Genomic DNA, 13,182 nt, shown 5'->3' on the forward strand with positions numbered 1-13,182 from the left:
AGAGCATTGTCCTCCTGTGTTGGGGTCACCCTCAGCTCCTAGCTCATCCTTTCTCATGGTTCAGCCTTTGCTCTCTTCTTCCTGACAGTGCCATGCACTCCACACCATTTCCATTTGCTGGTCACCCTCTCTGACTTGACAGACCCTGGAGCATGATAAGGACAAGCATCACATGATAGCCAGGGGCTGGCATTAAAGGGGAATTTTGGAGGAAGGAGAAATTACAGAACACCTTTTTTGGAGGGATTCAGCACCCTGGTTTTGACCCATGGAAAATCTGAAGTAGCAGCTAACCTGGTATCAGAGCAGCTTTTGGAAACTGGGTCATTGGTTTTCCTGGTGATTAATTCCAGGGTAAGATACTGATCAGGTTCAGACAGAGTTCAAAACATCCCTGCTTATACAATTAGATGCATGAACAGGAAAGGCACCTTTGCAAGCAATCATCTCTCTTCAAACAGAAATAATGCATCACAGAACACAGTATTTCCTGCTCACAAAAAGGGCTGATGGATAAATTCAATTATTCACACTTAGCAAGGCTTTCAGCTATCCAGACTTTCCTAGCTAGCCTGAGGTAAAAAGAAAATCTTAAGATTTTATACCCACAGAAACAAAATTTCAAAAGCCTCTGCCATTTGCACGAAATGCAGTATGACAGGGAGCATCCTTACAGCCCCAAAGCAAAACTAGAACTACACCAGAGACTTTTTCTCAGGATATGCAGCAATGCTTGTGAGCAGTCTGGCCTTGCCTTACTCTCTACCTGTTGGGAGCACAGGCTGGAGGCAGAGGAAGAAAACTGGAGTCCACAGTCCACTTTTGGTGCTGTTTTATTTTTGATCTTGGAGAGTCACTCCTCCTCTTTGCATATCATCCTTTCAAACAAAACAAATAAACAAACCTTCTCTCTTTCCTGTTCATACGTAGAGACAGAAATCAAGAGAGCTGATTTCCACTAAGAACAGACACCAAGAACCAGCTGCACTGTATGAACTTTGGAAGTTATTGCAGGGTCTGCAAAGTGGCACAGTGATGTGCAAAACTAATACAAGCTAAAAATGGAGTATATGATCAACAGAGAAATTACACAGGCAGGTTTCAAATCTGGTTTTTTTCAAAATAGTAACAAATATATAGGCATCTTCATAGGTGACACCCTAGGCTATATGCTACCAGCAAACCAAGATAGAATTTCTGGGGACAGATTATTTTGTTTTGGGAGAGATACCATTTTACATACAGCTGTCTACTTTCTAAATCATCTACCTGCATTGTTTGATTCCACCCACACTCCACCCCTAAACTGTGTTGTCTTTAAATAACCAACTAAAAAGCTCTTGCAGTATCACTGCCTATATATTCTGGGTATCTTTTTTTGGTTGGAGGATTGGGGGTTTGGCAGGGAGAGATTGTGTTTGGGTTTTTATTCCCCTGAAGTAAAAAAGGGGGCTTTGCCCTTCAGCTTTTGGTGGTTATGCAGGTACAGATGCTTACAAAAGTCACACTTGTATTCTGAGAACATGTGCAAGGACAGTATGAGATAATAAAGAGCAAAAGTGGGCTGGAATGTGTGTCCTGGGAGTCCCACAGGTAGTCCAGGTTTCCAGGAGGGAAACCTGGAGGAAGAAGAGAGATCCTGTATGTTCTCTCCCTAAGGACAGCTTTAGGGCTCTAACATTGTCTGCTTTGCCCTGTTTCAATGCCGCATGCTTGCTCAAAAAACCAAAATTCAGCTTCCCCAAAAGACACTCAGTTCTGCAGGTACTTGTACATAACAGTGATCACATTCATAAAGTTTTAATATAATAAAGAAAATACATGAAGCAATGCTCAGCAATGAGCACAAGCCTTATGGGAACATGGGTCATTTGGAACTGAATCCAGAAGTTTAAATCATTAGGTTTCTGGATGTGGCAAAATTAGCCTGGCCCCATCATGAGACCTAACCTTCCCACAAGGGTCACAAAACAGGAAAGGCTGGGACTAAGAACAACAATAACGGCAAGAAAATAAACTTTATCTGAAACTAATCAGTTACTAATGATTTGAGGAAGATTATGTCAACTCCCCATATATGGGTTCTTTATCAGAAAGGGCAAAGCACTGGACTGTCAAATAACAGATGTGACTTGCACATAGATCTGCATTTAAGGTACATGTTCTTCAGTTACTCATGTTCCTCAGAGGGACAATGGGAAAGGATTCCCAGCATCACAGGAATATCTACTGAGGGCTCAGTTTATGTACAGTCAGGATATTCCTCTTTGCACAGGATCAAGTGCTTTGATGTGACCTTTCATAATGAAGATGTAAATGTCCACTCCTCTACAGTCACCAGAAAGGAGGTTGAAGCAAAGTGGGGGTGGGTTTTATCTCCCAGGTAAGAACGGACAGGATGAGAGAAAACAGCCTCAAGTAGCACCAGGGGAGGTTAAGTTTGGATATAAGGAAAAACTTCTCCACCAAGAGGGTGTGAAGCACTAGAACAGGCTGCCAGCAAAACTTTGAGTCACAATTCCTGGAGGTATTTTAAAAGCCATGTGGATGTGGCACTTAGGGTTTAATGGTGGACTTGGCAGTGCTGGGTTAACAGTTGGAATCACTGCTCTTAGAGGCCTTTTCCAACCTAAAGGATTCTATGGTCTATTCAGACATATAGAAACAGCTGTCTAATGCAAGAAAAATATAGAATATTCCACAAGATTTTTGTATTGCTTCCTACAGAATTCCAGTTTGCTGGCTGGATTTCAAGATCCTAAAATTTGGCTCTTGTTGCTTCTCCTTGATCAGGTATTACCATTCCTCCTGATGCCAGCCTGACAATATTTCCGGTGTTTTTCATAAACATTATCTCAGATCACACTGCTCAGATCCATTTGTGCTGCAAGGCTGCAGGAAGCTACAGTTCAGAGAGAGCTTGCTGGAGGCATGAGCTGTGCAGCAGAAAGCTGTGCTGACCGCTCCTCTGTGGAAAAATGAAAATGCCTCATGTCCACACACAGATTTGTTGGAAGCAGTTTGCTTCAAAATTTGTGATACAACCAGTTCAGTGTTAATTACACACCTTCATAATTGATGCCCAGCTCCTTCTAAAAGCTGAATTTCTGCACCTGGAGAGGCCAACAGACCCTCTGTTATAGGGATTTTTTGATGAGAAATGTCCTGAAGTTTTACAAAAATATGGACACAGGAGGAATGCCTCTCTGTATCGTCTGCAAGCATTCTCCTTGCATGAAATGAGGCACAAAGGTTTTCACCAGACACACACTTACCAAGAGTTATGGCAGGTTTTGATCTATCCCCTTCAGCACCCTCAGGCCTCATCCACAACAGCTGAGACACTCTAGGCTAAACTCTCAGTGAAACCATCATCATTGATGAAATTTCCTCTGACCAGGGAGGTCAGGGATATATTTTGTCCAAGAACCTTAATGACCCAACAGCACTAAGACAAACCTTTTCCAGCTATTTGTCTGCATTCCTTAGGCATGAGGACACAAAGAAGGGGAAGCACTGAACTGTGTAAAGCTGTGAAGGAAAGAGAGGCATTCCACACTACAAAGCTGTTCCAGTTAGCATCTCATTTATATTCTGGGATATAAACATAACTTCTCTCCCATATGTGATGAAGATTCCCATACATAATTTTTCAAGACCAGTGCTGCATAAATCTGCTTATATCCCAGTCACCCTACAGCCTCTGAGAATTTTTAGTGGGTGACATCTTTGACCTCTTTTTAGTATACTACCAATAAATGAATCAAAGCTAACATGTATTTCTCTGCTTCCTGTCCACTTCTTATATCTGCCTTTTTTTTACATCAAAAAGGAACCTTTGATACTGCTTAGAGACATGGTTCATGCATGTAGAAAGACTGAAAAAATCTGGCTTCAATCAGCAACTGGTGGTTGTAGACTACACTGGAATACGAATAAAGGTAATTAAAGGATAGTCGATGAAAAAAAAGTTGGAAGAGAACTAAGACTTGTTAACAAACAGCATGGCATGAACAATAAAGGTAGGTATAGAGAAAAAAATAGAAGATTAAATAGGAGGGTACTGTGCCACCCAGATTCCTCCCAAAGCCAATAGGAGCAAAAGATGTGTTTAAATAGACAAGCCTGTCTCCAAGCTAAAATTCCCAAAAGAAACTAAGACTTCATTTCTCTCTCTTATTCATGCATGCTTTAGAAACCTCTGGAGACTGCTCTGCAAACTGGAACAATAAAACAAAATGTCAAGACAATAAATGGGGCATTGAATCTCTGCCTTCTGCTGGAGGAAGGCCTTTTCTGACCTGAGGGCAGTACCTTCTTTTCACTTCCCAACAGCAAAGCACTGCAGAGTAAGTGTTGTCTTCAGGATGACCTCAACAAAGAGTGGGGCAGCACAGCAGTACTTGTCTGGATCAATTACCTTCAAAAATTTCTAGTTGAAATCCACTTTGCTACAGGTATATCTCACTATTCTTTTGTCATCTATTCTATGATGTCATAACAGGTATGTTGTTAGAGACACTGATAAACAGCAGGAATTCATTTTATTTTTCTATAATTCTGAGGAAATTAATTCCAGTTCCATTTCCGCTCCCAAACTCCAAGAAGCTCCATGCATACTGCAATAGATCATCAGTGAAACACTGAATGCTTTGTTCTCATTTGCAGCATCAGCACTTAACACTAAAGGTAGACCTAGCTTCCCTTTTCTTTGACCAGGAGAAATTCACTGCTACTATTTATCTACACATTGCACTTTGCTTGGAATTTTAATTTCTGGAAATAATGTGTTTTATGCAAAAGTGATAAAGCAAGTGCCTTGTTAAACTATGGTGAAGCATCAGAGGCAGCTTTGTGGCCAGAAGACTCAAAGCCCCAGCTTCATCTTTGGCATCTTGGGCAATTCAAGTCATGCAAGTAATTTTATTTTCCTGCACTTTGATTTCTTGACCTACAAAATGGAGATACTGGCTAAAATTATTCAAGGGCATTACAATATCCACAGTATCATTCCTTGCTTTTATCTCATGTTTGAATTAAACCAAAAAACTTGATGTTGCACAATCAGCCAGTTGTGCTGATATGTCTATTCTCCCATAGAAAGCAGTTGCTGGGTCTGTTTCTGTTTCAGTTAGGTCTTCAGCCCACTCTGGCTCCTCAGAAAGTTCTCCCAGCATCAAATGAATTCCAGAAAGTGTTCAGCACAAGCAAAACAACATATTTTAATCATGCTTCATTGAATCAAAACCTTTAATTAGCTCTAGTAATGGCTCCATGCAGCTTTGCAAAGCACTTTAGAGAATTGCATTGAAAAGGGCTGTATCAGAGGTGTTATTACCAACACAAATATGAGCTAAAGACTTCAAAATATATATAGGCAACATCTTTATGCCTTCACTAACTTAAACATTGCTTCAAGTCATAGGCTATTCCTCAAGGAAGAATTTCAAGTCATTTAACAATTAGTAACCTTGCAACACCTTTGAAAAATAAATAGTGAAAATTGGGCACTCACACAAATTGCTTCATCTGGAATACAGCTGTTTCTGGAGCAAAACATAATACTCATTTAACAGTGCAAATCCACAGAAGTATAGAGGGCACAAAGGACAAAATATTATTGTATCCATTTAGAGCAAGAGGGGAAGTTTGTGGAGGCAGAAGTACAGCAAAGCAAAATAAAACAAAAGTACTTAAATAGCACCCTATTCTTGATGCCAAACTGGTCAGAAATAGCTCACATTTCCAAATTTGGTCATCTTCCAAGGAGGAGTCAAAAGTAACAAATCTTTGTAGGGGTTGGTAAGGGTAGAAGGGAGGGTTTTCCTGGTTTGATTTGGTGTCTAACTTAATCTGTTCTGTCTGTGATTATTTAACAGTGTTGGTAGGCTGGTCTTGGGTTATCTTTAGATGACACTTTAATGTTGCAGGGCAATCATTATTACATGTTGGTGAGCTCAGGGCGCCTTGAACAATTGCTTAGATCCAAGAGATGTAATAACTCCTCAGGCAGAAAGGCACAAGTGTGAAGCCCAGCATCCAATCCAGTTCTCGTTTGAAAACCATGATGTCCAAGAGGACTGTGCCTTCAGCTCCTTGCTGGACCACTGGCACACATCTTCTCTGGTCAGGGGACGGATGCCATGAATTGAATCACAGAACCAAGCAGGCTCTTGGGAGGTCTCCTGCCCACAGACTGAGCCTTTCCCAGTCTGTCTAGCCTAGGAGAAACTGTTTAGTCAGAATGTTTTAGAGGACTTTAGAGACAAAAAACCAGTTTCATATCACACACTTTGCTTTGCCAAAGCCACAGTCGTATTCAAAGGCAGATTCCACTCTGCTTCCAAGGCTGCTGGAAAATGTCATTCCTGCTTCTCCAAGCAAGGATAACACATTGCCATACTGGGATATTTTCAGCCTTTTACTTTAAGTGGAGTAGGAAATACCCTGAGAAGCAGGGGAGCAGGGTACAGGCTCCTTTCCTTCATTGGTCTTTCAAACAACATTGCAGAAAAGACTGACAATCAGTCTCAGAGTAAGGAAGGGCACTGCAGGTGGGCATGGCAAATTCCAGCCAGGAGCACGATCCTCACCATGCAGCAAGCCCCCAGGAGCAGCTTTCTAAACAAATGGAGCAAAAATCCAGTGTATTTAAGGCATTGATTTCCTTACAACTACATTCCCAGGTGACACAAACTGGGCATCACTCAGCCTTACAGAAGGATATAGAATCTGATCCTGTTAAGGATCAGCTAGGGAAAAACAGATACTTGTCCCTGCTTTTCAATTTATTTACTGTTGCTACAAAGCACAGTAGAGAAAACAATCAATGGATCAGGTTTCCAAATGGGAAACAAAACCACTGGAAAGACCTAAGGCCACTTTCACCTTATTGGGAGTTTTTATGATTATTTCATGATCCTCTTCTAAGAAACACAGTATCATTCTGTTTGCATGCACTCAAATACTTGAGTTGCCTCAGCAAAATGCAAGTGTGTTAATGCAGTTCAAGGTTTAGACTTCCATTGCCCTTACTGTGAACAACATCCTTTGCAAAATACAAAAAACAGACATTTTCATTATTCCTTTTTCTGGCTTTAAAAAAAAAAAAAAAAAAATCAAAAAGCCCCACATGAGGTTTCAGTCCCAAATATGCAATTGGCATTTGGCCCACTGCAAAGACATGCCCAAACCGCCTGAGGATGGAGCAGCTGTGGGGCCAGGGGTAGGTCACAAACTGCCTAAACCAAGGAGACTTTGCAGGAGGGACTCCCTTAGGACAGAGAAGAGCTCTGAGGAAAACAAGCAGCCAGTATACTAAATCACCTCCATTCAGTCTCAAACAAATTGAAAGCACCTTATGTCCCTTTAATGTTCCTTCTTCCTCCATCTGAGCCAGAAATTGCCAGCCTGGTCTCCTGGTGAAACTATCTCCCACCATCAGTTTACAAGGAAAGGAGGGTTTCCAGAGTAGCAACAAATCTAGTATGACACTGAAAGAAACTTTTGGTAAATAAAATAAAGCACTATCATGAAAGATCAGCTAACCCAGCTTGTGATCCAAGCTCTGGAAATGTCTACATGAATGTAGAAAAAGACCAGAAAAAATACTGGGGCAGGAAAAGAGAGCAGTTCACTTCTCCAGCTTCCTCAAGAGAGGGTGCAGGAGAAAAACTATGGCTGTGGTACCAAACATCTGTAAAAAGACAGCGAAACCAAAGCACAGCTAAGGATGCAAACAAATCTCCTGTTACCTGCTTATTCTACCCCTTTTGTATTTTATGTATGTAGCCTAAAAATATTTCACTCAAATGCAATTACACAAAAGTGAAATTTGAAAAAGTTGCAGCAATTTTTGCTTCAGGGGACTCAAGTCAATTCAAATAGGCAGCACACACAAAAAACTAGCAGAATCCCTACAGAATCCAAAGCACTGAGTAAGAAATAAGGTTATTTGAAAAGTTTTTTCAAAGAAAGTGATACCCAAAACCCAATTTAACCCGAACTTGAAAACTTTAGAGCTCAGTAAATGTACAAGAGAGACCTATACACCGTTTCCTATTAGGTGGTTGCCAAACAGATTTGTTACACATTTAATAAAGCAGTAAAATAAGGTATTTATGTAGCATGTTTAACTGTAAGCATATTGGTAGCATTTTGCTTAAATGAAAGTGTAACCTGATAGATGCTACAGTTCCTGGAGAATGGGAAATATGAGGAGAAAAAGAAAAGTCAGAAATCCTGCTGCATCAGAGAAAACTAGCGTCTTGCACAGCACTGCTTTAACAGCGCTGTAAAACCTGGATGCTTTGAGCCTCTCATAAGTGTGCCTGGCTGGCAGATGGAGAGTCCTCACATGCCTCAGAGGGTCCAGCTACTCAGAGGGAATGGTCTTGAACACCCTTTGCTGGGTCACACATCATTGCTATTCCTTCCTTCAGGGCTTCACCTCATACTTGGCAAGGGAGCAGGGCTGCAGCTCCTTCCAACGTCAACACCTTTTGTGTGGTCGGCCGGAGGTGTCGGCGCAGAACAAACACGAGTTTCAGCCTTCGCAGGTTCAGAGCTCCCCGAGCCACGTGCACTGCTCAGGCTCACTGAAACGCTACAGGAAAATTGCCACCACCCTTCAGAGGGCAATTGCAGCCCATCACAACCTTTCCAGGTTACGCAAGAAATGCAGCAAACTGCAAAGGTACATGTCATAAAAAACAGCTAAATACAAACATCTGGTTGATTTTGCTTCTCTAATGTGCAGATCTCGGGAGTATGTGGGGAGATATCAATTATTATTAAACTGTGCCTTACTATTGAACACACAGGGAAACTGAGGTTCCAGGTAATGGAATGACTTAGAGGACTTCTGAATAAGTGAGCAAGAAAAAGCAGCAACAGGACAAGTGATTTGCTAGGTAGTAACTACTACCCAGATTTATTTCTTTCCACAGACATTGGACTTAATTGTTATGAAAAATAAATTATTCTCTTTTGGAGAAAGATCAACATGATCTTCCTCATGGGTGATTATTCCCAGAGTGGTTAAAAATCAAAGGGAGAAAATACAGAAATACCAACATTACAGAGCAAACAAGTGTGGGAACAGAAGAAAAGCAGGTATTTTGGGCCAAATTGATTTAAGAAAGAGGTATTTTTCTGCTTCAACAGAGATATATACAGACACACAGAAGTATCTTTAATACAAGGAAAACACTGAAACAAGTTGCTGCCTTTTGCTTGCACATTCCTAATGTGAAAGTCCCAAGTTCCCTCTAAGAGGAACATGTGGATGTTTTATTGTTAAACAATTAGGCCAAAGCCACACTGAGGATTTTTGTACTTGGTTCAAACTGACTTTAATGGAAAATGAGCCTCTAATTATCATAAGTGACTTAGAAAATCTCAGCAGGGTTGTATAAAAAGCCGGAGCATTTTTTATTCTATTTGAATCTAATCTAGTCAAGGCTTTATAGAGAGCTGAGGACTTACTAATAAAGACCAGAAACTGTGGAGGTAGAAGGGGTCTTTATTCCTCCATTCCCTGGTCAAAATGAAGTTTAGCAACAAATGAAACATCTGCTGTGATAACTTGTGTGTCAAAGCAAATCTCTGTTTCCATCTCTTAAAAATGGCTAATTTAGTCCACATACAGAAAGTTCTGTTTGAAATATTTGTGAAAAGAAATGGGTAAATGAATATATTTTTAATAGCCATGATAAATGTACTCTACATTAGAGGTAAACCTGAGCTGCACACTGATGTACCAGAAAGTATCTTTGCCTCATGGCACAGGTTTATAATGAGGGAGAGGATGGGGATAGTAGACACAAAATAACTGCCTCCTTGTAACCAGAAATAATGGTTATGACTAAGACTCAAAAATCAGACATCAGTAGAGAAAGAAGAACACACCCTTTTCAAGAAAAAAAAAAAAAAGTATTAATATCATATCTCTGTATGTGGTCCATTATAAATATTTGGGATTACACAGAGAAGACATTTTCCTGATAGCCTTACCACCTGATCATACACCTCTTGAAGAAAAGAAACTCCACTTAGAGTCACATTTTATGTTGTGGGGGCAGGTAGAAATCATTCGAAGCACTGAAGGGCAGCATCAACATTGTCACCTCAAAACCATTACTCCGAGTACTTGTACTTCAATACAAAAGAAAATGTTTTTCCTCACAATATATTTCTGATTTTCCTAAGACATAAACTGAAAATAAAAAAAAAAAAGGGTTTATCTATTCCCAGAATTATCTTCCCAGTCCTTCTCATCTGCACTGATGTTTCCCCTATCTATCAAAGTCAGATGCAGTCTTTTATTAATTTGTTCCCATTTTCTTCAAATTAACCTTTTTCCATTAGACCCACTATAGGAATACTCCATTCAGTTTGTAGACGTTATGGAAGTAAGTCTTCACTGTGCATTAAAAACAAAAACTTAGATATGTATATATAAAATCTCATTTATGTCAATGAATCCTGAATCAAAACATCTCCCACTGGCTATCCAATACTTAGGGCTATCCTAAGTCTCCACAAAAAAAAAAAAAAATTTACCATGAACTTGCCCTTACTGTTTGCCTAACTAGGACACGAAAGTTAATTTAAAAAAAAAAAAGTAGATTCAGAAACCATTTGAAAAGTTGCAGCCAGAACTACAGTGCCAGGTGAGGAAGAGGTGAGGAGACTGCTGGGATAATTCATGTGGCCCAAAGCAGCTGCTCTGTGTGGTCTCCACCCCAGCTGACCTTCCCACTACATGTTTGTCTGGGCTGGACAGGCAGATGTGCTTGCCAGCCTGTCCTGCTGCAAAGCACATGGGAAAGGGAAAAGGAAGTTTTTGGTCCAAGACAAAGCACTTGGCTATGCAGGGCTGGATTCCTGCTGTTTTAGCCATTATCCATAGGCTCATGAATATGCATTACATATTTGAATTTATCACATGAATATGCCACTTACTTTAATTACCTTGCTTCCAGAGCACACCTCCAAGCCCAGTGGCTCATCTACACTTCTACAGAGCAAGACATTCTACTGTCTCTCCACATTTAAGAGTAGGCCAGATTTTTCCTCTACCCCTAGTAATTCTGGGTCAACACTAGTATGCCAAAAATCAGTCAGATTCATCTCATGCTCTCTGAAAATAATTCTTTCTACTAAAAATAATGATAATGAATTGAATGTGAACCATTAACCTTCAAAAGAGAAGATAGCGTCACTCAGAGCAGCAAGGAACTTCTCCCATCTTTCTCATAGGCTGTGCTTTTAAGCTAGGTATTAGCCCCTGTCATTTTTCAGTTGCCAGAAATATCAAATATACCATGATCTACACAACAGAAAAGATAAGACACACACATCCCCTCAGCCATATACCCCACAGTGTTCCCCCCTCCAGAGGCAATCTCTTGGAGGTGAATAGGCAGACAGTGTGTTTGTCTCAACTTTACCTTCCACTGTTATTCTCTCTGGAGCATGTGCCTGTCACTGCTTTGTTTGAGAGACACAGCCTTAGCTGAGCTTCCACCAACTTCTCTGTGGGTTTCTCCAGCTCACAGATAACTGCCTCACATGGAGACAACTCAACAGTAAACAATGCCAGAATTAAAGGTGAAATCACAATTAAATTTTATGTGATACTCTTTAACAAGGCAAAGCAGTCTGATACCTCCCTTGGCATGCCACAAAATACAAATGTCAATCAATATCAGAGCAGACAAACAAAGGAATATGCCACCAGTAGCTCAAACAGCTGCTATCATGGATTGTCTGTGACAGACAAGAAGCCTCGATGCTCACAAATGGATGAAGACTTTGTCACCATTTATTCCCTTTCTAGGGTTTAACAAATCCCAAGCCACAGTGGAAGTGGCGTCCACAAAATGTAAGCCTCACATCCATCGACAGTGTGGAAGCAGCAGCACAAATAGAGATTATGGCACACACAGAGTTCATTACAGCCCAGCTGCCAGGCTTGGAGTGCTTTCAGAGGGAAACTAAAGCTAAAAGGAGAAAGAATAAAAGCAGAACACTGAGGAAGAGAAAAAACAATATTTCCCTGGGAGCTGACAGACAACCTTCTCCAAAGCACAAGGATTTCAATGAAGCCTTACAGGTAAAATGGCAAGAGTCTGTGAGCCCTTGCCTCTCCTGAATTTATTTTTTCTACAGAGTTACCTGTGTTATCCAAGTTATGCAGCCACAGGAAAAGCAGAGCAGGCAGAAAAGATGATCCCCAGCTCACCTTGGCACTAGATGAGAAGGTAGCCCTGCCACCTGGCAGCATCCCCCTTCACTTCCCAGGCCCGAGGACACCTGCAGAGAGAAAGAGCAGCTCCTCTACCAGCTGCTCTGCAACTACAGCAGCAAGAGTGGTGCTGCTTCAGAGGCAAAAAAAAACACTGGGCCAATCAGCAGGAAACACCTCTGCACCAATCCCTAGCACTGGGAAGGGAAGAGCTAAAACAGAGCACCTGTGAAAGCAGGGAGGGAAGCTTGCAAGATACCCTGAGGTTGAGTAATGACAAAACCAGGCAATCAGGATTGTGCCATTAAAACTTCCAAGTACCCCTGAGTGTCCCAAGGGCTTTCAAACAAGACAGATGTCAAGAAGGAGACAGCATGAGCTCCCTGTGCTTGTCCTTGTTTTTCCCTTTGGTACAATTAAATGATTCCAGATATTTACTCATTTCCACAGGAGAAATGGTGATGGATGTGTCCATAAAACACCAACAGAAATGCACACACTAACCTAAAGCTGTGTGAATTGCATTGATGATAACTGAATGCTGTGTTAACAGTTTTGGAGATGGTTAGGTAAGTAATCTCCACAAACAACCTTCAGAGAGATGCAGAGGATTTTATGCCTCTTCCTTATGATTCCTTTTTTTCCTTTCCTATCCTGACCTCAACTTTCTTTCAAGTCTATCATTTCTTATGCAGTTTGAGTGGCACAGGTGATGTTCTGCTCAAAGATTAAGTTGACAATATAGCAGGAATACAGCAAGCAGTAAAAACACAAGCTGTGGTATGGAACTGCAGCCTGATTTGCAACTTCACAGTGGAAATAATCAGAGCTTGCTGATTATTTGATAAGGTTTTGCACTTTACTCATTTGCCATATCTTCAAAACAATATTCCTGGCTCATAAAGCCCATTTGAACAACCCTGGATAACAGG

General features: G+C 40.9%; 1 protein-coding gene across 16 annotated transcripts in view; it reads right to left on the minus strand.

Annotated features, from left to right (window-relative positions):
- DENND2B (DENN domain containing 2B) overlaps positions 1–13,182 on the minus strand; it is a 154,271-nt gene that overhangs the window by 135,155 nt on the left and 5,934 nt on the right. The window contains exon 1 of one of the 16 annotated variants that reach the window (XM_041414980.1): positions 12,248–12,266. The exons of 14 other annotated variants lie outside the window; for them this stretch is intronic. The gene's annotated coding sequence lies outside the window, so the exon portion shown is untranslated. Of the gene's footprint in view, positions 1–12,180; positions 12,220–12,247; positions 12,267–13,182 lie in introns of those variants that run through there. One more of the 16 variants, XM_041414979.1, reaches the window with a different exon arrangement.

Source organism: Onychostruthus taczanowskii, unplaced genomic scaffold, assembly GCF_017590055.1.
Source record: "Onychostruthus taczanowskii isolate IOZ18803 unplaced genomic scaffold, ASM1759005v1 scaffold49, whole genome shotgun sequence".
In the NCBI taxonomy this organism is placed as follows: Eukaryota; Metazoa; Chordata; class Aves; order Passeriformes; family Passeridae; genus Onychostruthus; species Onychostruthus taczanowskii.